This window comes from Tachypleus tridentatus, chromosome 13 (assembly GCF_004210375.1).
Source record: "Tachypleus tridentatus isolate NWPU-2018 chromosome 13, ASM421037v1, whole genome shotgun sequence".
Classification (NCBI taxonomy): domain Eukaryota; kingdom Metazoa; phylum Arthropoda; class Merostomata; order Xiphosura; family Limulidae; genus Tachypleus; species Tachypleus tridentatus.
The window spans coordinates 122333579-122359315 of NC_134837.1; the positions used below are offsets into that span (position 1 = coordinate 122333579).

At 34.5% G+C, this 25737-nt stretch overlaps 1 long non-coding RNA gene across 5 annotated transcripts; it reads right to left on the reverse strand.

Annotated features, from left to right (window-relative positions):
* Positions 1-5543: 5543 nt before the first annotated feature.
* Positions 5544-24954, reverse strand: LOC143237554 (uncharacterized). 5 transcript variants are annotated; one of them, XR_013020134.1, is made up of 4 exons: positions 22290-22656; positions 20823-20875; positions 12247-12352; positions 5544-5900 (listed from the first exon to the last, which is right to left on the reverse strand). It is a non-coding gene; the product is annotated as an uncharacterized LOC143237554 (long non-coding RNA). The 5 variants fall into 5 exon arrangements; XR_013020133.1 differs by lacking the exon at positions 5544-5900 and adding an exon at positions 24823-24954 and having other exon boundaries at positions 12187-12352; positions 22290-22442; XR_013020131.1 differs by lacking the exon at positions 5544-5900 and adding an exon at positions 24206-24274 and having other exon boundaries at positions 12187-12352; positions 22290-22442.
* Between the last annotated feature and the right edge of the window lie 783 nt (positions 24955-25737).

Below are 25737 nucleotides of genomic sequence, written 5' to 3' on the forward strand. Positions count from 1 at the left end.
AATCCTATTTAGTACTATTAATAGCACACTATTTACAATCCAATTAAGATAATCACCAAGACACAGTTTCATCAATTCATTCTCACTGATATATAAATAAGTATGTATTTATATACTTATGTTATAAAGGGAAATATATAGTTATATAACAGGAAATCAGCTAGTTTTCCATCACATTTATTTTGTTAGACAATATAACAAGAACCCAACTGGTTTTCCAAACACTTTTTTAGACTAGACAACAAATATCTCACCATTCTCTTCAATATATTTAACTTATTATACAACTCAATGTGAAACACTTAGTTATATTAACTTCGACTCACAAAAGGTGTAAGAATATATAACAAAAATCAAACAAACCATCTTTGATTAATTGTTATTCACTTACCATTTCAAACTTTATAATTAGTTTCTTCACTTATTATGGTACTTAATTTGTTTATATGTGATGAATCGTATCCACTGTCTGGTAAGTTTTCTTTACAGCACAAAAATATTGACAGAAATTTTTACAAAGGTTTCTTTACTGGATCTTCAGTGTGAATTTTATATGTGAATAACCACACCATTTCGATGACAAACATTGAACACCGTAGCCACTGATCACGACGTTTTCGCTAACTTGGTAACAATTCTTTTATTCAGAACTGTTAACGTTTTGATGATCAAATATTATTATAATCCTACATTAAAATATTTGTTTTTATTTTGACAAATTACTTTTCTGTTGGTTCAAAAACAAAATACTGTATGCAGTATATACTGAAGTGAAGATTTGAGAGTGTGTGTATATTTTATTCTAACATCCACATCGAGCTGAGCTCACCGAGGTGAATCTAACCCCTGGTTTTAGCATTGTAAATCCGTAGACGTACCGCTGTACAAGCGGGAAGCTGTTTTGGTAGATACAGCGTTTTAATCAAATATCTTTAGGTCTTCTTAGTAATGACGTGAAGCACACAGGTGTGTGATAGAGATACCAATATGTTTGTTTGTTATTCAGTTTCGTGGAAAGTTCCAGATTGCTTCTAGCGCTTGCTGTTCCTAATTTTGAAATAATATACTTGAGGAAACACAGTTATTCAATACTATTTGTCTGAATGTTTGAGCCCATCTTAAAACCGTGTAAAAGGATTGACCGTTATATTAAAATCCCTAATTTGTACCACTATTTTTCTTCTTACTAGAAACCCATAATACACCACTAGTGACGTTTGTTTGTTTTTCAATTTCAAGCAAAGTTACACGAGGACTGTATGTGCCAGCCATTCCTAATTTAACAGTCTAAGACCAGAGAGAAGGCAACTAGTTATGACCGCCCAAGCCCAACATTTGGGCAACTCTATTACAAAGGAATGGAGGGATTGACCGTCACTTTATAACACTGTCACTGAAAGATCGAGCATGTCTGGTGTGACGGGGTTCGATCCCGTGACCTACAGATTAGGAGTCGAGAGTCCTACCAGAAAAGAAAGATTTGTATAACATTATTATTACTTTCATTATAAGATAATGTTAAACAAACTACTGATTTATACCTCACTCTGTACTAGAATCAACAAGTAGACATTTTAAAATATATTTGAAATGTCAATGGTATCTTAATACGAAAATAGTGGTGCCAAATAACATGCCCGGCATGGCCTAGCGCGTAAGGCGTGCGACTCGTAATCCGAGGGTCGCGGGTTCGCGCCCGCGTCGCGCTAAACATGCTCGCCCTCCCAGCCGTGGGGGCGTTATAATGTGACGGTCAATCCCACTATTCGTTGGTAAAAGAATAGCCCAAGAGTTGGCGGTGGGTGGTGATGACTAGCTGCCTTCCCTCTAGTCTTATACTGCTAAATTAGGGACGGCTAGCACAGATAGCCCTCGAGTAGCTTTGTGCGAAATTCCAAAAACAAAACAACAACAGCCAAATAACATTCAGTCGTATAACTTAATACAATTATGTAAACATAGAATTTTTGAGTAAACGTTTTCATAGTGTTAGAAGTCAGTCTCTTAAAACCAAACATTGGAAAATCTCTGTTTAGAGAGTCGGCATGGAAAGGTGGGTTAAGGTGTTCGACTCGTAATCCGAAGATCGCCGGTTGAATCCCCGTCGCTCTTTCAGCCGTGGGAGCGTTAATGATGTGATGGTCAACCCCACTATTCGCTGGTAAAAGAGTAGCCCAAGAGTTGCAATGGGTGGTGATGACTAGTTGCCTTTCCTCTAGTCTTATACTGTTAATTTTGGGACAGCTAGTGCAAATCGCCCTTCGTATAGCTTTACTTGAAATTGAAAGCAAACAAATCATAAGAGGATAAAGTAAATATTAGAGTAATAACCACAAAACGTGTATCACACCAATATTAAAACAAAAACAAACAATTGTGTGAAAAACAATGCTCTAGTGAACCAGAATTAGTGACAAGTTTACAAACCTATAACCCTTAAATCTGGATATAGATTCCTTCTGGTTGATGTGCAACTGTTTATTTCAGGAAAACTCTATACAATAACCTTAAGTTATGTTAAGGTCTGTTTTCCAAGAAATGACCTGACATTTGATGATAAAAACATGCACCAGGAGGATTGTGTATTATATTACTACAAATTGATGTATTAGAAACATTAGTTACTGGTATATTAACAGCTGCTTAGAACTAATGTGAACATATGGGCTTGTAGCTGACATTTTATAATAAGGAACAACTGTATGGTATGAAATATTTTCGCCTATTCTTATCACTAAAATGTCTCATTGGCACTTATCTAAGATAAATTGATTCATCACTTGTGGAATAAAGAATGGTTTGATAAAATATCTATATCTAAAACAAACAGGATTTATCTGTACAGACCAACTGTGGTTTAGTGCAGCAGCTATGTAACATTAGTTATAAATACCATATAACTGATTCTTTGACTCTGAACCTGTACAATAACAGCATGGTTTAACACAGTAATTAACAAAACATTATTATAGTCACTCATGACGAGAAACCTACTTGAAGTAAAAATGTATCTCAGGATACCTGGTATGGGTATTAACACTTACTAATAAAGCAGAGAACAAGGTTTTGATCTTATTGGGTCATCTTCACTCTTTGTAAGCCTGATGATGACGTAAGAAGGTCGAAACGTTGTTCTGTAATTTATTAGTATGTGTTAATACCCATGCCAGCTGCCCTTAGATGCATTTTTACTTCAAGTGAGTTTCTTGTCATCATGTATTTGATGCATCGTTTGTTAGGTGTTAAAACATACTACAATAATTATCTGATACATAGTTTACTTTTCTGAGTTGGGGCACAATGAACTTCTAGTCAGTTTCTTTGATAGCACGGACTTGACTGACTGTTCATTTCTAGTCTGTATACTTAGAGTTTTAATTACCAACAGAATGATTTCAAGCCAGAAACCGACTAATGTAGGTCATCCAACTATCAATACCAACATTTATCTCCATTTATTGGCACTGATAAAGTTTCATCTTATCTGAAGAGCTCGCAGAATTAGACTAAATTTGTTGGACAGAAAAAAGTCAGTTAAGAATCACTTCGTTAAAGGTTACAAATGTGTACAAGTAAGAACTAGGGTCACTCAGTACGTTCCATCTGGAGGAAACCATTGTTGATGTATCACCAACAACGCCTCTGTTAATCTGTGGTTGGAGGCAATATATGTATACAGTGTTAGCTATTGTTTTGTGGACAGACAGAGCTTTGACTGTTGAACGATAAGTTTTATTTATTTTTAAACATTCGTGAATGGATATTTAATTCCAAACTCCTGATTTGGTTTAAAATATGCGCAAGCCCCCACGAGGCTGTCTTGTGCGAAGTTAACAGTGACAGACTAGAGGGGCGGTACCTAGTCAACACCACCCACCGGCTTCTCATTTACCGACGAACAGTGGGATTGACCGAAAGTTTATAACATCCTAACGCCTGAAAGAGTGAGCATATGTGGTAGGACATTACAACCCGCAGTTTGTGATTAGATGCCCGAACCACCAGTACTCCAAGGCGCAGATTGAATCTGTTCGAAGCAAAAGGTGTCGAACCAGGAATCGTAGGATTCATGGTTTAGGCACGTAACCACGTGGTCAGGTATGACCCCGTTGTTTAGATGTTGGTAGTTTCCTACAATCGTTTGGTTGTGACGAAACTTTCAAACTTGATTCATTCTATTAGAGATGTTGAAAGAAAGGGTTAAATTTGACCTCTCGAAAGAAATAACAAAGTTGTGAAGTTTCGGCAATCTAAAGAATGTTGCACGTAACAGATATTAAATGATCAGTAAAGTTCCAGTGGTGGTAACAAACTGACATGAAATATCTCTATTATAGATTCCTCACTAAAACCTATTAATGCGACTGTACCAAAGCTTTTTTTTTTGCAAATTAAAATAATAGCACCCACCGTTAAAATCGATACACGATTAAAAGAATTTTTTTAATTGAGGCCTCAACGTCATTACCAGGACTGGGTTGCACGAGACGATGGTATCATATATTTAAAGGTGTAACGTCGAAACACAGTCAACTTTTTAGAAGCGATAAATTGACCGTAATTAAAATGTTTGTGTCCATTTTATTGTGTGTTACTTGTGATTCTAACACTTCACACATTTCATACTTGTTTGTTGATATCGCTACACAATACACTCGCCGATTTTAATTTTTTGAACTGAAACTACGAGAAAGGCAGTCAGCCAAAAATATTCATCGGCAACTCTGGGCTACTTTAATCGAATAATGGGACTTAACTGTCATTTTTTTTAGCGCATACATGGCCCAAAGATTCGGGATACGATTTTGCGTCAACGAACCTCAAACCGTGGATCCTCAGATTCATAATCCGGACACTAGTCACTGAGCCACGCTTGATCCTTTTCTGGAATGATCTTTCTTTCTAGCGGGCAGAGTTTGATCAGCGTACCAGACAGTGTATCCAAAGATTCGTGGTTTGCGACCTGCCACATCAATACAATATATGCACCTTGGGAGCATGATGAGTTATAGATGTATTAGTCAAATCATACTATTTGATTACAGTAGTCCAAGAGTTGGCGGTGGGTGCTGTTCACTAGCTGCCTTCCCTCCAGTCTCTCGATTCAAATTTCAGGACATCTAGCCCTCGTGTAGCTTTTACATAAATGTTCCAAACACATTTTCTTGACATCGACAAAATTACTCAACTTCCGTTTGTGCTAAATGTTTTCTACGTAATTGTAGACTAATCATCAGAGAATATTTACGATTATTAGCGTCAAGTGAAGTTTGTTTTTCTGTGGAACGAAATATCAACTGTAAGTAAAATGTTTGTCTGATTTTTGTAAACACTGGTGTGATTATGGAAGTTTATTTTGGGCTTAAGCCGTTACATTTGATTGATTTAAAACCGGTTTACACGTTGTTTTAAATTTGTGTCCATTTTAGTGTGAAGGGATAGTACATCTATATCTACAGAGTTGGTTAGTCCTACGGTAGAGCTCTGCATTTCAGATCTGTAGAATAAACAAAACATTTCCCGCACTGCAAGATGTAGGTGCATTATAAGAGTGACAGTTTATTACTTATGGTGGACGACAAGCGCAGCCGATCGGCTGTCTTTCCTCTTATCAGTAATTAAGCGTTAGGGACAACGACAAATAAACTTATCAAACTTAATAATAAGCATATAATGTCACCAAATTAAAAGACTACGTTATAGTGAACCTCAGAAGGTCGAAACGTTGTTCTCAGCTTTATTAGTAAAGTTGTATGAAACAAATATTGTAGAATATTTTAATATCTAACAAACAGCCTCTGTTGGTCCGGTCCATCGCTAGTACAGCGGTAAGTTTACGGATTTACAACGCTAAAATCAGCGGTTCGATTCCCGTCGTCAGCAAATAGCCCGATGCGACTCTGCAAAAGAAAAATACACAAACATAAACATACGCTTGATCGGAATCATCAGTTTCAAGAACATCAGGCCTTGTTAACATTAAAATTCGAGAATCGATTCTCGCAGCGAATACAACACAGATTTCCTGTTCTGCGACTTTGTGCTAAAACGTACAAACAAGACGTTCGATTTTTAAAACAAAGCTAAACAACGGACATTACATAGTTTATCTCCTGTGGGGAATGGAAACCCGATCCTACTGTTGTGAATCCAGAAACTGATTCATTGACAAGAGAGGCAGAGTAACAAATAAAAGACTCTATAATCGAAACATTTTTTATTATCTTTCTCTTTTAAATTAAAAGTTTTTATTTTATATAAAGCAATTAGTATTTATGCTAGTAAATCATATTTTTCTTCATTTCCCACGTGAACTATTTGTTTCTGAAATTCTTTTCATCAACGAGGACTATTTTCTTTTTCTTATCAAGAAAGGTTTACCTTTAAGAAATATTAGACAAAGACTTCATAAAAACTTCTAGATGCTGCTGTCCTCTAGTGGGTAAAAGCTAAGGTTACAATTTACAACGCTATAATCTGAGGTTCAATTTCCCTCGATGGAAAAGCCCAAATGGCCTATTGTGTAGCTTTGGGCTGAAAATAAACACACACACAAATCGTGGTCGTAGTTACTGCGAGTATTACAAGCCGATTATTATCATAATTATTTTCTTTTTCATACACATTTTCAAAACCTTAACATAAAACTCACTAACACCCAGGTTTATTGTACTTGTATCATTTGTGGGACCCCATTCTCTGTGACTTTACCGTTGACAACGGAGTAAAATATGACCCAGATTTCGAACCTTTAGAACTGATGTTTTTTTTTTTCGTCCTCACTCGTGCGAGGCGCCTTCTAGTGATGAGAAATTACTTTTAGATCGAGGGAGTATTTGGAGTTGATAGTTTTTTCACATTTTAATACAAGTGTTTGTTCAAAGTTTAGCTTAAAGAAAATGTCAAATCATGTCTAATGTTGAAATATGTTTATTTACAGTACAAGTAATTTATAGTGTAGTGGAGACGCAATGTAGTCAGATGACTTGTTACACAGTTCAGATAGTATAATAGTCAAAAATACGAAGTGACACAATGTGTTACAAACCTATACTTGTAAATACTCAACCCAAGGAACTAACATAGTATGTTTAAAAAGTTACAGTTGTAGTAATCAACTCCCAGATGCTTCAATTCTGCAATTGTATAATGATCCGATAAAATCTGTTTAAACTTTCAAACTGCTGCCATACTGAGACGGATCATGAACTAAAAATACTCAACAACTATTTGTAGTTTTACAGCCGGATAATGGAAAGTGTCTACGTTTCTTTTTCCTCTCCCCACAGCTTCTAAGTCACTTTCATTACTTGTCTGGTTACATTCTTCACGAAGAACTTTACATGCACGTGTCAGTAAATAAAAAGTATTTGACCTAACTCTTGTTAATGTATATATACGCTTGTTCGACCCGTAAGACTCGCTGATTGTTATTAGATTTTCCAGGCTTCAGATACTCACATGTCATTTTAATATTACGTCACTGTAAACCTTCTCTTTCCCCATATCATAATAGTTTACTTTACAACTCTTTCTGTTAGATTTTGAAGTCTGGGCTAGTAGATCTCTGGATTTCGGAGGGAGCGAATCCAGTTCGATTCCGCGCGATACCGTAAAATATTCCCCACACTATAATATATTGGTGCATTATAAGAGTGACAGTCCATCCCTTAGCGGGCTTTGCATAGCCTGGTGTTTAGTGCCCTAGACTCGCAATCTGCTGGTCACATGATCGAAACCCGTACTCGAACGTAGTCATCCTTTCAGCCCTCGGAGCGTTATATGTGACGATCAATCTCGCTTTTTGTTGGTAAAGAGCAGCCCAAGAGTAGACGGTAGGTGGTGTTATGTTGTCTGTCAGAACCAAAAGGAAACAGCTGTTTCAATGCTGACTTAACAGTAATCCTCTCAACCTGTCTTTAATGTATTAAGATGTAATTAACTCTGTCACATATCTGTAAATCTAACCACACATTATTATCTGTATATGGTGCAAAACAAAAAGAGGGAAGTGTTCAGCCAGAAAACTTAAACAGAAAACTGAGTTCGAGCACAGTCTGTCTTCACCCAACTGATTAATTTGTCGGTTACGACTACCAAAGGTTGTACGTCACAACCAGTTTATCAATGTTCAGAATCAGAAAACATCCAAGTGTGTCTTGCACGTTCATACAGCATGAAGTGTATGTGTGTATGTCTGGTTCTATCCTTGGCTCATAATTCAATTAGTTTTAAGCCTAACGCAAACATACGGTGCCCAAGCCTTAACTCGTTCATTATTTTTTGTAATTCAAATGTTTTATTCTTACGAGGTCGCTGTAACCAATTAACTTCTTTCAGATTTGGCCCGGCATGGCCAGGTGGGTTAACACGTTCGATTCGTAATCCGAGGGTCGCGGGTTCGAATCCCGGTCGCACCAAACATGCTCGCCCTTTCAGCAGTGGGGGCGTCATAATGTTACGGCCAATCCCACTATTCGTTTGGAACGTTGTCTCAATTCTAACACAGTTGTTCCTACTCATTACACTTCTCCCTTCGTAACTCGAAAAGAAAAGAAAAACATTTGTTTAAGTTGTTACACCGATACTGCCATAGCTTGTCTCTATAATATTAAATAGAACATAGTACAACATTCACACTTTACTGTAACTTTACCTTCTGTGCATCGTTAAAATGTTACACAGAGAAGCTCAACACCTGGAGACTGAAATGGGTGAGTACACTTAAAGATTATATTAACAGTACCTTGATGACAGGTGTATAATAACAGGAAAACTGATGGCAGAGCGAGGAAAACCTTTTACTGACGGCAACTTCATCAAAGAGTGTGTGAAGGAAGCAGCAAATGAGCTGTGTCCTGAAAAAGACAATTTCTTTGAAAGTATCAGCCTTTCAGCAACTTTAGTTGTACGGAGACCAGAAGAACTTGGAGAGAACATCGCATTACAGATACGCCAAAAAAGCTAGAAACTCCCTATGGTATTCTCTGGCATTGGATGAGTCTACTGATCTCTCGAGTACGTCACAACTTCTCGTGTTCATTCGTGGAGTTAATTTGGACTTTCAGATCACGGAAGAGTTGGCATCAGTTTGCAGCATGCACGGAAGAACAACTGGAGAAGACATTTTCATGGAAGTGCATAAAAATTTGCAACACTATAGCCTTCAGTGGAATCAGCTTAGAGGTGTAACAGTTGATGGAGGAAAAAACATGGCTGGAGTAAAGACGGGTCTGGTGGGGTTGTTCAGGAAACAGTTGGAAGATCAACTCCCAAGTGCTCTGTTCATACACTGCATCATACACCAGCAATCACTCTGTAGAAAAGACTTAGATATTTCTTGCGTACTGAAACAAGTCATTTCTGCAGTGAACTTCATTCGGGGTCATGCACTTAATCATCGCCAGTTCAAGGTGTTTCTTGAAGAAATTGATTCGGATTTCTGTGACTTGCCTTATCACACGGCGGTGAGGTGGCTCAGCTGCGGTAAAGTCTTGTCTCGTTTTTATAAGCTGAGAAGAGAAGTAGATATATTTTTTTATCGAGAAATATAGAACCGATCCACTTCTGTCGGATCCAACCTGGTTGTCAATTCTGATTGACATCACATCCCACATGAATGAATTGAACTTGAAACTTCAGGGGGGAGAATAACTTTGCCTGTGTTCTCTATAGAATCATTAAAGGATTTCGGAGAAAGCTGTCATTGTTTGAAGCACATTTGGAAGGAAGAAACCTCTCTCATTTTCAGTGTTTCAATGAGTTTCATGCTGGAATCACAGAAGATGTCAACCTGGAGTTTCAGAAAAAAGATTATTGGTGATTTAAATAAGCATTTTTAGAGAGATTTTCGGATCTCGACAGAATCGAAAGTGACATTCTCCTTTTTCAAAATCCTTTTGATTGTGTCATTGATGACGTGCCAGTGGAACTTCAGCTGGAAGTCATCGATTTGCAAGGAAATGACTTGTTGAAAGTAAAATACAGAGAGGGACAACTTATTGCATTTTACAGCTGCATACCTGAAGATGATTTTCCAAAGCTGAAGCAGTTCGAATCTGGTATGGCATCAATGTTCTGAATAACTTATGTCTGTGAACAAGCATTTTCAAAAATGAAGTATGTGAAGTCGGTACATCGATCAAGGTTGACTGATGAACATTTGAAAGCAATTCTAATGATTGGATGCAGCAATTCAGAACCGAACATTGAAGATATTTTGAAAGCCAAACGCCAATTTCATAAATCTCACTAACTTTTTTGCGGCTTAGTGAAATTCAGATGTGTACTCACCATGTACGATGTGACAATTGTTTTTGCTAATGTCACCTCCTTTGATAACCTTTTGGTAAATAAAAATGTTGGATGTATTTCTGTTTGTTTCTAGCTCAGGGGTCACCAAACTTTTTTTACAGGGGCCAGATTACTTGGGGAATTAGAAGCGCGGGCCGCATGATCATTATGTTCAATACTCACAAGCTAGAACGAAATATCTCTGTAAAAGACTTAACACCAAGTTTAGGATGCCACATCAGCCACGTTGGAGAAGCATGCAATACACACATATAATAAATACAACCAATATTTTTGACTCGTGCAAAATAATTATTACACACCTACACTCCCGGCAACAGGCCTAGTTATAGGGCAATAAAAAGTTAAACGAAAGAGGTCGGAGAAGGCGTAGGTACACATTAATCAAAAAATGTTGTTTTAAAAAACGAAATATCACATTTTCTCTTCTATTTTAATCTTCGGTAAAACGTTCCTGATTTCCTTATGTAAACACAAAGTTATATGGCAGTGATTATAGTTTATTGTAGAAATATTTGTATACACAAACTTGAGAGTGTGCATACAATATTCACGTGCTTGAGTAAAACGTATATTTACAATAATACTCATTACGACTTGTTTGCTCACGTTTGTTGTAAAAAGTTTCTCAGCCGAAACGCCCCTGTTGAAATCACCAGTGATTGTTCTGAAAGACACTACAATATGATTATTTCTGCTATAACACAGGTTGAGCTCTGAAAGACACTCTTTTGTTGATATTATTTGTTAGAGTGTATTAAGAATAATTATAATGTTCTAGAGGTTAAACATTGTTGATTTTTTGTTTGTTTTTGAATTTCGCACACAGCTACTCGAGGGCTATCTGTGCTAGCCGCCCCCAATTTAGCAGTGTAAGACTAGAGGGAAGGCAGCTAGTCATCACCACCCACTGCCAACTCTTGGGCTACTCTTTAACCAACAAATACTGACACTGATAAAAACAATACAGATGATAAATTTTGAACTAAAGAAAGGAAGGTTAAGATAAATTTCCTCTGAACAAAATTTAGTTCAAGATCTTTTTTAAAAATATAGCTTTTTTTTTTACTAAACCTACTTAACAATGATTTAAAAAAGTGGTGACCAGTGTAAAAATTCAAAACTTTAATTCCTGATTTATCATTATTTTAAAACGCTGGAAATTAACACTAAAACAGTTCAAAGAGTAAACATTATCTTGACAATGGTGTTTCTGAAACAAACTGAATACAAATTTGAGATTCATACACAAATGACAAAGTTGATAACAATTTGGAACTGTGACAGATTGTAGCATTTGTTTTTGATCTGCTAACACTGTTCAAGTCTTGTTCTTTAGAATTCTGATGGCACATCACCTTGTTCAAGTTTGTATCTTGAAGATACAAACCTGTGTTTGTATAACACAGGATAACTTAGTAAATGTTACTGAAGCTTTTAAAAACATTCTAGGATTGTCCTGGCTGTATCAAAATGTATCACCTATTATACTCTATTTATGTTGCTTCATTAAAAACAACTGAACATAGTTATAATGTTTATACATTTTCAGTCTCAGTAAATGTTAAAAAGTTTCCAACTCCCTTGAAGATAATTTAATACAGCAATTCTCAACTGGTTCTGTGGGTTTATGTTCACTGAAACATATGTTTAGCTTCCTCAAAAAATTTAAATTACAAATAAAAGGTGATTTAATAAAAGCTATTCACACTTTATATTTGTTTTGAAAACTTTGGTTAAATAAAGTCTCAGGTTAGTTCTACAATTAGCATTTAAAAATATTCTATCTTTTGAAGAAAGAAGGTTGTATTTTATGTCCTAAAGTGAAAGCTACTGTAAATTGATTTATTTTAATATAAACTAAAAATGAACTGCAAATGTAATTAAGTTTAATCAAAAATAAGATCTATAATTTGAAAAATTGTTTCCAACCACAAAAATAAAAACGAAAACCAAGCGAGTTGTTGCCAGCTGCCAATATAATGTCTTATATTCATATTTGTTGCTTGCTCTTGGGGACTCTCTATAGTCTTGGTACCTGAATGAAAAAAACCATGAAATAAAATTACCTTAAAACAGAAGCCAGCATTTTAAACAACTTATTTTATAGTGGATGTTTTGCATTTTATAAAATTTCAACTTTACATTAAAATTGTTATCCATACTCAGTCAAGTTTTTTAAAATAAAGTTAACTTTCTGACTTAAACAACTAAGTACATTTTGTGCTCTTATATGAACAGCAATATGCAAGTTTGTTAGCAATATCTAATTGTTAAAAATTAATTCTATAGTTTTCTTCCAAAAAAGTTCCTTTGAAATCCTATTGAGTGAGGAGATTTTGTTGGAATTTTGTGGCTCTGATGTCTGGGAAATATTAATAGATTTGTACCAATAGAAAAGAAATAACATCATCGAAGCGTTTACTCTTCAAGTTCTATTTGTGTTTTATTTAAACAATATTTGTGTGTCAATCCTGAAATACAGTCATTGAGAGATTGTAGTTGATTCAAATGTTGCTGAAGATAAAATCAGTAAAGTTCTCTCTCTTGAAGATGTATAACTTTTTTACTGCACATAAAACATAATCTAGAAACAATCCTTTCATCTTCCTTGGAGTAAAATATATTAAAGTTTTGTAAAAATGTTACTTTTTTTAGAATAAAAAATGGAACCAATGGTGAATTATTGTTATGTTTATAGAAGGATAATAAAATTTCTGTTTAGTACTATGAATAATATATTACATTAAAAAATAGTAAATAATGCACTTGAATAGAATTGCAAATCTACTGTAATTTCTAACTAACCTACAATTAGATTTATAAATAACAAACAAACTAATTCATTGCTGCTTAAAGCAACATTTTTTGTCTTAACCCATCAGGCTAGCTTCGTGAAATATTGGCTTTGACTGCCAAAACAAAATTAAACTTGCCTGATTTATGTATAGAATACACTATTTTCATTGGTTATAGAGATGTCCAATAGCAATCTTAAAGAGAATTACACACATTTCTTGAAGAATGAAGGATAATAAAGAGATACGTCATTTGGGTTGAAATTGTATATTCTAGTTTGTATATGTTTACGTTATGTATACATTTCTAAAAGAGAAGATAAAAAAATCTATAAATAAAAAGTCAGAACATCATCAAATCATGAAGTGAGGTACAGGTTGAGAATTCATTTAAACATTTATTATTAAAATCAGAAAGTAAAATACATGTAATAAATTATAAATTGTGTTTTGATATCAAGTTTATTGACATTGTGAGAGAGCAAACTATACTTTTATTTTCTTATAGTTTTATTTAGTTTTTTACTATTCCTTCTATCATGCAGTTCAACTACGAAAGTTTAGTTAATGTGACAACTTACCTTCTAGCTAGAGCATGCTGATGTTAAGTATGTATCTATTATTAAATTGACACAAGCTTCCCCAAGTGGTGAGGTACAAACATTAAAGTTGTGAAAGATCAGATAGATTTATAGTGGTAGCCAGTAACATGAGATGTAACCTCATGGTCTACTCATCTCATAAAAACCCTTCCTTGACTCTCAAATGAAGTTTGAATTATTGCTCAATATTACAGTTGATCTTAAGAAGTTGTTTAAATTTGAAATATTTTTTTTAAAATGAGTTTTTAAATTCTTCTGCTTATTATTTTTAATTCTCTTGTTTATTAATATTAATAACACTGAGGACTAGATTTACTAACTGTACTTACATGAGTGGTAAAATATGTAGTTATTTAAGTTTTATTTTGAATTTGTGTTATGTTTTAATTTTTTTTAACCATGGTTGTACTACAATATTTTTAGTCTGTTTCAACATGCATATCATAAAAAGTAATTCAATTAAAGTTTGAATCTATGTAAAATGGTTATGACTTGAACACACTGACATCTCATTTCAGTAGGGTTAATGTTTGAATCAGCGTAAAATGGTTTTAACTTGTTTACTTTGATATTCCATGTCAGTAGGGTTAAAGTTTGAATGTATGTAAAATGGTTGTGACAAGTGCACTTTGATATCCCATATCAGTAGGGTTAAAGTTTGAATCTATGTAAAATGGTTATAACTTGTTCACTTTCATGTCCCATGTCAGTCGGGTTAAATAGGCATGACACTGGTTTTAATCACATATACATTGTTTTCTATGCTCTGTTACTTTAAAACAATAAAGCAAAAATTAACGCTTGTAGTATTCAACACTGGTGTTGGTTTCAGAAACTATATTCATATCAACAGAAAAGTCACTGATATTGAAATCTAACAGAGTCAAGTTCAGAAATCCATTCAGTGACCCATCTGGTGACATGAAAACTGAATAGAATATTTGGTCAATAAAAATGGAAGTAAAGGTGATAATAAATGCCTGAAAAGGAAGAATATAGAATTGATAGTCCAAAAAATAACACATTTTCACCTTAAATAATATACTGTAATATTATTTAGTTTGATAGTGTAAGAACAAACCTTATTATGTGTTTCACACCATTAAGTAGATTTGACAATGTAGAAAAAAACATTCACACATTTATAGTACACATTTAACTAGATTTGACATCGTGGATAATAATAAACATTAACGTGTTAAATGTCTATTACATCAACTTTTTAAATCAATGAATGTAAATTTGTTATGACAGTAGGAATCAATATTGTACTAAAAACATGATTGGATAGTACCATGATTATTTTTTAATTCTGTCATTAGAATATTAATGACATTAACAGTCAATTTTATAACACTCAATCTCTTCTTAAAGTTGTTCAAATATTCAGGAAAATACAGTCCTACGCAAAACATTCAAGACAACGTAAAAAAATTAGATTTGAGGCTACTTTAAAAGAACTATTGAAGGTAAATGACAGGAAAAACATCAAAATATTATTGATCTTTGTATTTAGTACAACAGAAACTCACTGGAAGTGAGGGAGTTCAGCAAACAATTGATATTTTGCATTTTTCTTTTGTTTCAATAACTGTAGACAGTCTTTTAAGTATTTTTGTAACATATTTAATAAATGTTCTTTGGGATTTTACTTTAAATGCCTATAATACACTCCCATACATTTTCTCTGTAAGTAACTTTCATTTTTCAAGATTTTGATCCATCAAATTCCAGATCTGCTTAACTGGATTGAGATCAGGGCTCTGTGGGACCACTGCATCATTTGAATGACTTCAGCAGTTTATTTCTTAGCTAAGTAATTTTTACACAGGTTTGATGTGAATTTGTGATCATCTTCTTGGTTGTAAAATCTTTTACCAATAATACATAAGTTACTGGGTATATCATGATGGGTCAGTATCTGGTGGTACTTGTACCTATCCATTATTACATCTATTTTATAATATCTCCTTTTACCTCCTCAACCATCACACTGTCTCCCCCCCCATGCTTCATGGTAGGTGCTATGCATTGAGGTAAGTGTCCTTCTTCTGCTGGAAGTACAACTTAAGTTTTGAACTAAATATTTCAAACTTGGACTCATCCATAACACCCTTTTCCAATCATCAAAAGTCCAGTTTTTGCACTTGTTAGCAAATTTTAGTCTCTTTATAACAGCTGGGAGATAAAAGTAAAGGTATTTTAAATGCTACGGGACCAAATATTCTATTTTCATTGATCCTTCTTGATAATGTAAATCTGGCTCATTCAATTGTCAACAGGCATCAATGAAACATTATCATAGTGTTGAAATTTATATACTATAATGACATGGAAAAATTAGCCCTAACATGGAAAGGCTGACAAAAGTTAATATATTCCTAATCTGAAAAGTATTTCCAACAATACTTACAAGTACTGACAATATAACTACTTATTGATCTCCAAGGTTTCCGCTCTGCCCATCTAGGCATTGAATATAATCAACAGATAGGTGAACATACTTTCTCCTCCACCTGATGAAGTACAAATGCAACACTCCATTCTCATAATTTGCAAAATTCTTTACCAACTTCAATGCTCCCTCTATCTGCAAAAGCACCTCATTCAGATATTTTAATCACTTTTTTAAGACACAAACCAACTCCTAATCGGGAAGTTGGGCAGAAAGTGTGAGTGGTAGGTATTACTGGAAATACATTTTCTGAATAGAAAAAAATGTTAATTTCCAAAAAATACATACCTCTGCTGATAACATAGCAAAAATCCCACACTGAGAACGTGGAGGGACCAGTGCAGGTATGACATATAAAGAAAGCCTCTATATAGAACAGGATTGTACCAAGATAAATATGATACAAGAATGGGAGAACCACACTATCTCCAGAATGGGAATATGAGTATAAGCTCGTCCAAACCGGATAGCTGAAGTTCCACAACTTGATGTTGTAATTAAGGGATCGTGGTACTATATCCCATGTTAGTAACTAAGGCTATTGGACTGCAGTGTTATGAATACTTATATGTACATGCACTTTTGATTAGATCACTGTATGTACGTAGTGATTTCTTTCACACCGCCAGAATCATGACAAGAATATAATCAACAGATAGGTGGACATACTTTCTCCTCCACCTGATGAAGTACAAATGCAACACTCCATTCTCATAATGATGGAATTGCATACACTGTACTCGACCAAAGAAAAGAACTCATCTGGTCTGGAATTACAAACATTCATTCTCACTCCCAAACCAAATGAACAAGTAGTATTCTGCTTGCCCCTGGAATTATGGAGGAAACACAGAACCTGTGCTCAACCAAAAACATAGGATAGGACCACTTTGTGTTCAGAATTATGGGGAAATAATGGACTTCCTTCCATGAACAACATATGAAACCAACACTGATGAAAGAGAAGGGCCATTCATGCACCAATCAGATAGCATAGTTTTAAATCTGAGCAGGAATTATGAGTAGGATCCCACAGTGGCTGGTTCCACTTCTACTAACATCTGGAAAAACACCTCTAGAGACATGAGCAGGAAGGTCCCCAACACTGCCCTCTTTTCCAAGAGTGGAGTAACACACACTCTGCCACTGGAGGAAAAGCCTCTACCCACCAACCTAGTGACTATAAAGTGGGAATGGTAAGGACTAGGTGGTTGATATACATTGGAGAGTCCTGAGAAACAGTGCCCTGAAAACTGTGCATCAGGTGAATCAAGTTACCCACATTTTTAAAAGCAAACCAACTGAAAATCAGCAGGGATGGGCAAGATTCCTATTAGATTTACTCACGATAGTCCAGGAGTGGTGTTCCATAATAATAAGGTAATACCATTTTGTTATCTCATACATGGTCTAACAGAACACCTCTTTGAACAGAGCCTGTTGCAACATGTAGTAATTATAGTGAAAGTGGTTGCCAGTGCAGAATTAAAAAACAGAAAGCATATCTCTGCCTGGGCAACACTCATTACAGAATGGGATCCAGTGAAAAATAAAGTGACCTTGGAAATAAAAGAATATATGATTCAAGAAAATACTCACCTCTCGTTGAAGTCTAACAGATGTGGTGAAAATAGTGACAGAAGGTAACCAAAAACCCTCAGAAGAGGAAACTGCTGACAGACCATGGAAATAATGAGGCAGAAAAGTTGGAATGGTCCAAATACCAGCCTGCATAATGTCTCTAGGCAATTCAACCAGGCTGCTCATGACATAGAGACACAATGAATTGGGTGAGATGTGACATGCAAAAGTTTCCTCTCCATATAAATCAATCTGTGAAGTCACCTCATTAGTGTAACGGAAGATAATTCATGGGAAACAGAAGATCCAAATGAATGAATAATCAGTTTATAATACCTCAAACTAAGTTAATACAAATCACATAACACTAAAGGGCACTGACAAAACATAACAAAGGATTAGGACTAAAGCAGACATAAAAATGAGAAATGGATTGGTGAGAAGAATCTTTCCCCTTCCATGGCTGTCGGAATCTCGGAAATAAAAGACCTAATGGGGTAAACAGAACAAATGTAGAATGACAAAGAATCTAATGCACATGGATTGCAAACAATGCCAATCAATGATGTCCACAAACCAATAACAACAGAAAATGTAATTTAAGAGAAAGATTAAACAAAGAGTGCAAAACAACTGCAGCTGAGAATTCCAAAGAGTTGCAAAGGCATTGACAGTCGAAAACTCGACTGGGTTAAAACGAGTAATCTGTAATTAGGTTCATCAATTCTGGAACACAACATACTAAAACATTAATACAATGGGAATAAGCCCAGTAGAGAAGATTCAAGGTACCCAAACAAAGTTTTCGAGAACACATGCCTCCTTGACAAGAAATCTGAGAAACTACTGTGGAATTGTCAGAATGTATCAGGAAAAATTTGCCCTCCGAGATAGACCCTGAACCATTGCTCCATTTACTGCAAGAAATTCAAGAACATGGTAACTGACATGGTAAGTAGACTCATCTCCTGTCCAAATACCCTGGAACTCCTGATCATGAATATGTCTCTAATCTCTGAAGAGATGCATCTGTGCACAGATAAATCTCAGGACAAGATGGTGGAATGAGTACCCCAGTCATGGACTTTTCCAATCTAACCACCTTTGCAACTGACAATTTTGCTTATGAATAATGAGACAGGATGATCCAAAAATCAGAATGCATGATCCATTAACTGCACAGTGACCACTGAAGGGACCCCATATGTGCTTATCTCAAAGGAATGAGAGGCTGAAGGATGCCCAAATCCCAAAAAAAGATAAAACCATCCACACAGTAGGAGATGGAGACAGAAATAAAAGCCTGATAGGGGTTGGTTGAGTGTGATGTATGTGAGCATTGAAAAACATAGCCAGAAGAATGACATATTGAACAGATAACAAAATGGATTTCTTCAGTCTGATAACAAAGCTCATTTGTGGCTTCTTAAAAGAGAATCTGAGTGAGTTGTTCTGCTAGTTGACTAGAAGGAGCCAATCATCCATATAATGATATACACAGTGGCCCAAGGAATGATGCCAATGAGAAAAAAGCTTGAACAGCTCTGCAGAAGATATAAAGTGCTGATGGAAGACCAGAAAGTAAAGCCCTGAATTGCAGCACCTGACCCTTGTGCACAAATATGAGAAACTTACAGGAAGATTCTGCTGTTGAAATAAGTGTGAGTAACATTGAACTTGATCACCCAGAGCCCTGATGTAAATTGCCATAGCAGGTTGAAAAAGGATTCCATAGTAAAGTGAGGAGGATCAAAAACTCATTGAGCTGAGACAGAACAATGACTGGATACCAATCTCTTGTCTTCTCGGTTACAATGAATAAATAAAAATAAAATCTTGAAAGAACAGATAACGGTTGATCCCTGGTGAAAGAAGTTCAGATGTCCAGAAAATGTATTCATGCTCCCCCCACCCATGGAATAGTCACTTATACTTCTGTTGTCAGTCTGCCCAAGCTGAAGAACCTCAAGAGAAAGGAATCTATTGTGGGAATCAATAGATCTGGAAAACAGGTGAGATTGGGAAACAATAAGGGTCAATACTTTCAAATTAGTGCCAGATGCTGAAGAAAGACAAGAAGCAAAGGATGATAACGAAAAATGTATATGGGCTGTATTAAATCATGATTTTAACACTTCTGGATCTCCAGTAAACAACATTTAATGAAGAAAAGGAGCTTCACTTAACTCCCTGAGGGCAGAAGATGGTAAATGAATCCTCTCTAACGAAGTATCTCTACTCAATAAATCCCTAGAGCAAACACGTCAGGAAACCAAAGAACTGAAAAAGACAATCTGACTGAGGCAGATATCAACAAAATCATCAACTCCTCCTCTATATCTTAACTGCAAATATTTTAGTATGAACAGCAATATTAGAAAGAAGAAAAACCAAGTTGTCACTAGTTGTTCTTTCCACCAACCAGACAGAAGTAGAGGTAGAGTTAAATACAATTGGAGAGATCCCTAAAACCTCACAAACTCAAATAACCAACTAAAGGGGATAGAGAAAGTTGATCAAAATGATCCTCTGTTGAGGCCAACCTAGTAAAAGAAGGAAACAGAAAAGGTTAGTGTAAATTCTCCTAAACTAGTACTAAATTATTTGCAAAAGCTGCCTCAGAACCACCCAGAGAAATACCATTGGTCTGCATGGATGTCTCCATCTCACAACTGATCATATCATGAACAGCTTTGACTGAGAGTGACCCCTCCCCTGGCTATTGACAAACGCCAGATAGCAGAGGTTGAATAGGAGAGGTATGGTTGCTTTCCATAGTTGAAACATTAACACAGGAATTCATACCCATTGGTCCATTTTCTTTGGTTTTTTTGTGAACTAGTTGATAAATATAAGTAAAGATGTAACTGTAGAAATAAACTAGTTGATAAATATAAGTAAAGATGTAACTGTAGAAATGCCAATCATGTTCAAAGTCACCATGTAAATCTTTTTACAATAAAAGATATTACAATAAAACAATAAAACTATTGTTTGTTTATTATATATATATAATATAATATATATTATATATATATATATTATATATATATACAATATATATATACTTACATTTGTGATCACAAAAAACTTTCCAATAGAATCAAGATTTCTGAACCATATTCCTACCAAAATAAAATCAACCTATAAGGATTACTGAAATATATTTCAATAACTTTACTGTCTTAATCTTTTAATTATTTTTTATATTATAATATTCATGTATAAAATGGATTATATATGAATATATCTCAGCTAAGTTATGAATTAAGACTTATCACTAAAGACTAATCAGAAGTTATTAATTAGCTCTAATAACGTTTCTCTGTATATTTAGTGTATAAAAAATCAAGGTTTGAAATAAAACAAACTTCAAAGTATGAATATTACATTACTTCACTATCTGGGTAACTAGAAATGTCATAATGAAAATACCTAAAAGACTAAAATCTAAATATTTCTTACAACTGATTGGTTCACACATGACTGTCAAATGATTGTTATTATTTACTAATAACAGTCCTCACTCAGTTAATGGAAGTGTTTGTACGTCACAAAGAAGTTGTGTATCACATTATTGTCTACATTTTAAGAGCTTTAGACTGTGATTTCTAACACATTTACCATTATACATTTGTTTCAGTACCTACACTTGTTTCAATATAGTTTTCTTTTTTGCATATGATGTATATTGTTGGCCACGTATTCACAAGTCCCATCTGTTCTTGAAATTTGTAGAAGAATCTCAAGAGTAAGATTTAATATTTATTTATTTTACGAAAACACTAGCATCTTCCAACTTTAGTAAATATTCTAGAAACTTACAATAAACTATATAAACCAACATGCCAAGAGCAGGAACAATATTATTAGTCAGTTAAAGTCAGTGTGATATAGGCCTCAGAAACTATAATTGTGATTAACACCAATTAATCATAAAACTACAAAATTGGAGACCAGGTATGTAGTAGATTTTGAACGTTACAAACCATTCAATTTCAGCACATTAATTTGGGATATTATTTTTTCTACAAGGACATTAAATAGCATCCCTGGAAAAAGTCAGTTTGTAATCAGTGCAAAGCCATCCAAGATAGCCAGCTTAAGTGATGTGTGACAGTCTCAACTTGGATTGAATTCGCTTGTCATGGGCCTGGACTGTCGATAAAATATTGAGGTCTAGACCATATATAAAACTCAGTATTGTTTCTAAAACTCTTGTACCTAAACCCTAATTTGTAATAACTGTAATTATAATTTGTGTCCTTTTTCTTTTTTGTATATTTTAATATATTTGTGTTATAATAGAGAATATTACATGTCAATCTTGTTGGCAAATATCATATTTTAATACATACTAACATTTAAATAACAACTAAATTCAAATTACTGATCATTTAGAGCAATAATACATAATGTATGTAACATAATAAATCTGAGACTTGTCTGAAATAAAAAATATGTAACATTGTCAATTTAATTTCTTCTTAACAGACTAAAACTAAACAGCTTGCTGTATTCACCACACTGTGCACTCACCAATGTTCTTAACTCTTTCTGCAACAGGTCGTCATAAGAAAGTAATAAACTTCCTAGCGTTGAGCCTAATTTCTATCATGTTGTTTATCAAAGCAAATAATAGCACCAGAGGAAAGGCAGCTACAAAAATTGTGACAAATCCAAACTGCAACACTGGAGAAGCAGAATAAATTACAGAAACGTTTATTAACTAAACTGTACATTTAATGTTTGAGGAAGTTTTTGTGATTTAGACAGTTAAGTATAGTGTAAAGTTACTGTAATTAATGGACTACAATAACTATAACACATGTGGTGACTCCTGGAAGTATCAAACTTTTTAATAGAGAAAATCTAACCTTATATAGTTGGTTGAATAAGAGATTTAATTTCTAGTTTGGCATAAAAGTCAATACAAAAAAATTAACGTCAAAATCAAGTAGCATGTTTGACTGAACATTAATAACCTAAGAATCTTGAACACATCAAAATCACTTTCTGAAAAAAAAAAAAACACAGTCCATAAGTCTCAAAATAAGCCAACTGTAAAACAAAAATTTTCTTACATGAAATTATTACAATAAACACTTATGGAACATCCATTTCCATAACAGTGTTAATGGACTGTTTCCCTATCTCAATTACAGCTAACTGCAAAGAGAGTTCAAACAAACACCTTCCTGTTCCACAGTAGAAGGAAATGTAGAAAAACAGTTTCAAAATTTCTGTGGCAATACCAGGACACAAGAATGAAAAGCACAATAAGATATAAGTTAGTGAGCGAGAACACTAATAACTTGCCCAGGATCAAATGGTCCAAAAAAATAATGTTTCAAACCTCAAAATTTAAAGAATGTGTGTGACTAACATGAAAAACTTTGCAGAGATTGATTCTTCATAGTTTAAGTTTCTCACGACAGGCTCAATCCCAGGAACTGACCTAACAATTATTCTGTGCTTGTTATAGTATTACAATGTATTCACATCATTTGGCAGGGTTTAAGTAAACATAAATAGTTTTTTGCACACAAAAGATTATATTTTTTAATGGAGTATTTTTACTAAAAATGTGTCTGTGAATACTTACATATGTATAGATAAATAAACAGAGAATTTCTGTATACTAGTCTGAATGTTGATTTCCATGTTTAGATTAAAATACTTTTCTTAGTCTCAAAAATTTCAAACTTTTTTTTGTGTAATATCTAAACCTAAAGCCTTGTTACTGGTGTAACCCCTGAAGCAGTAAAGAATGACTGTCTTGAATGACTTCAAATTGTGATATTAAACTACTTATGTTTATACTAAATAGTTTTATGCTCATCATAGTGTGTGTATGTATATACATTGTTAAATTTTAGTTTTATTGCCTTTATAACCCCTGACTAATTACTTACTATTCATGCCTTAATAAGTTGTAAATCATGCGACAAATATGCAGCTCTTGTTATGCTTTTGAATTCCATTATGCACGAGCTACTCGTGAACATTTTTTAAAAATATGCACAGAAAAAAATGTCTACGGAGAAAGGGTTATTAATAATGCTATTTTTTCCCTGCCAAGAGAAAGTGTACTTTGAATGAAAATGAAGAGTTCATGTTTTTTTTACCAAATTTATGACTTTAGGCCCCAAATACCAGTGCTAATGCAGGACTTCCTATAGTTATTTGGTTGATTCCTATTATGTTATTGAGCAAAACATTGTCTAACCAGGTTTCAGACTGAGCATATACAGATTGATAATGTAGGTTATAGGTCAGTGTTGTCTGTATTAGGTAGATTTATCTCAGACGTTGCTGGTTAGTAAGGTCATGTGGGAGCTTATATACGTATATTAAAATGCCATTCATATGTAGCTTATTAGTGCAAGTAATAAGTAATTTATGTTTATATAAACCTATGTTTATATGTATCTAAATAAATTATTATTACTGACCTTATATCTTACCTAAGCCTAGATCTCAGCTACTGTTAGCAAAAAAACATGCGTCTTAATGGCAATTAGGCTTAAAATATAAGTCTCAGTATCAATGATTGGGATATGAATGTTAGAGACAACTTTATGTTTGATGTCATTTTAACCATTTCTATAAACAGTAGTTGTTGTTGTTTTTGAATTTCGCACAAAGCTACTCGAGGGCTGTCTGTGCTAGCCGTCCCTAATTTAGCAGTGTAACACTTGAGGGAAGGCAGCTAGTCATCACCACCCACCGCCAACTCTTGGGCTACTCTTTTACCAACGAATAGTGGGATTGGCCGTCACATTATAACGCCCCCACGGCTGAAAGGGCGAGCATGTTTGGCGCGACGGGGATGCGAACCCGCGACCCTCAGATTACGAGTCGCACGCCTTGACACGCTTCAACATGCCGGGCCTATAAACAGTAATAAGTTAGTCTACAAAACAACTGAAAAGATCAGTTGTGATAACATTATGTATTATTAGCTGTCTTTTAGTACCATTTATTTTGAGTACCTTTTCACCATGGATCTTTTATATTACTTTGTAAACTACTTCATTTCATGTTTTACTGAGGTTAACAAATTACTCACCTTCCTTTGAAAAATGCAATATGAAAAACTGATGAATAGTATTTCACAAACTGTAAAAGGAACTTCTTCCGTGTCAAACTATTTTCATATTCAGTCTGAGTGCAATGTATTTCTATTTACAATATCTCAGAACAGTATTATCTAATTTACAAATAGAATATTAACATATAGAAAAAGGTTAATATAAACGAATTAAAAAATGTTTGTTTGGTTAGCAGTAATTTAACACAAATTATATCCAATTAATAATGCTATCAAACCCATCATTTAACACATTTTATGCCAGAGGTTTGTAGAGCTCTTGCATGAAACAATAAGTTCTATTCTTCAGGTCAACCTTTTGTATATAAATATCTTATTCTCTGAAAGTGTATTATTTCTTATTTATGAAATGCATCATTTTCCCAAGTTCTGAATATGGAACTGTGTAAGTCTGGTATCAGTCATGTGGTGAATTACAGCTATTCTTTGTAGCTTGACTGATGAAAGACATGCTTACTGTTTCATAAGATAGTTGGATTAAGTTTTTTTCAACACGGTCCAGAAAAACAGTTTGGCTGTAACCACATTACATGTTTAGACACGGTCTAGTAGTCTGGCAGTAACAGCACAAAACCGTCCAGAGACGTTTTTATTTCTAGAAAAATAAACCCAATGTTTGTGTTGTTTTTTTTCGTTAAAGTGCAAGGCTGCGCTGTGGGCTATTTGCTCGGTGCCTACTGTTGGTATCGAGACAGAATTATTAAAGTTATTAGCCTTAAACCATCGCCAAGCCAGCTACTTCATGATTTATGATAATTGTTGAGACGATTGCCAGTAACTTAAAAAAAATCCACAAATTCAGCCACACTATCTCATATTGATTATCAATTTCTTATCACGGTTGGAGATACAATTTAGGACTATTTAGTGCTA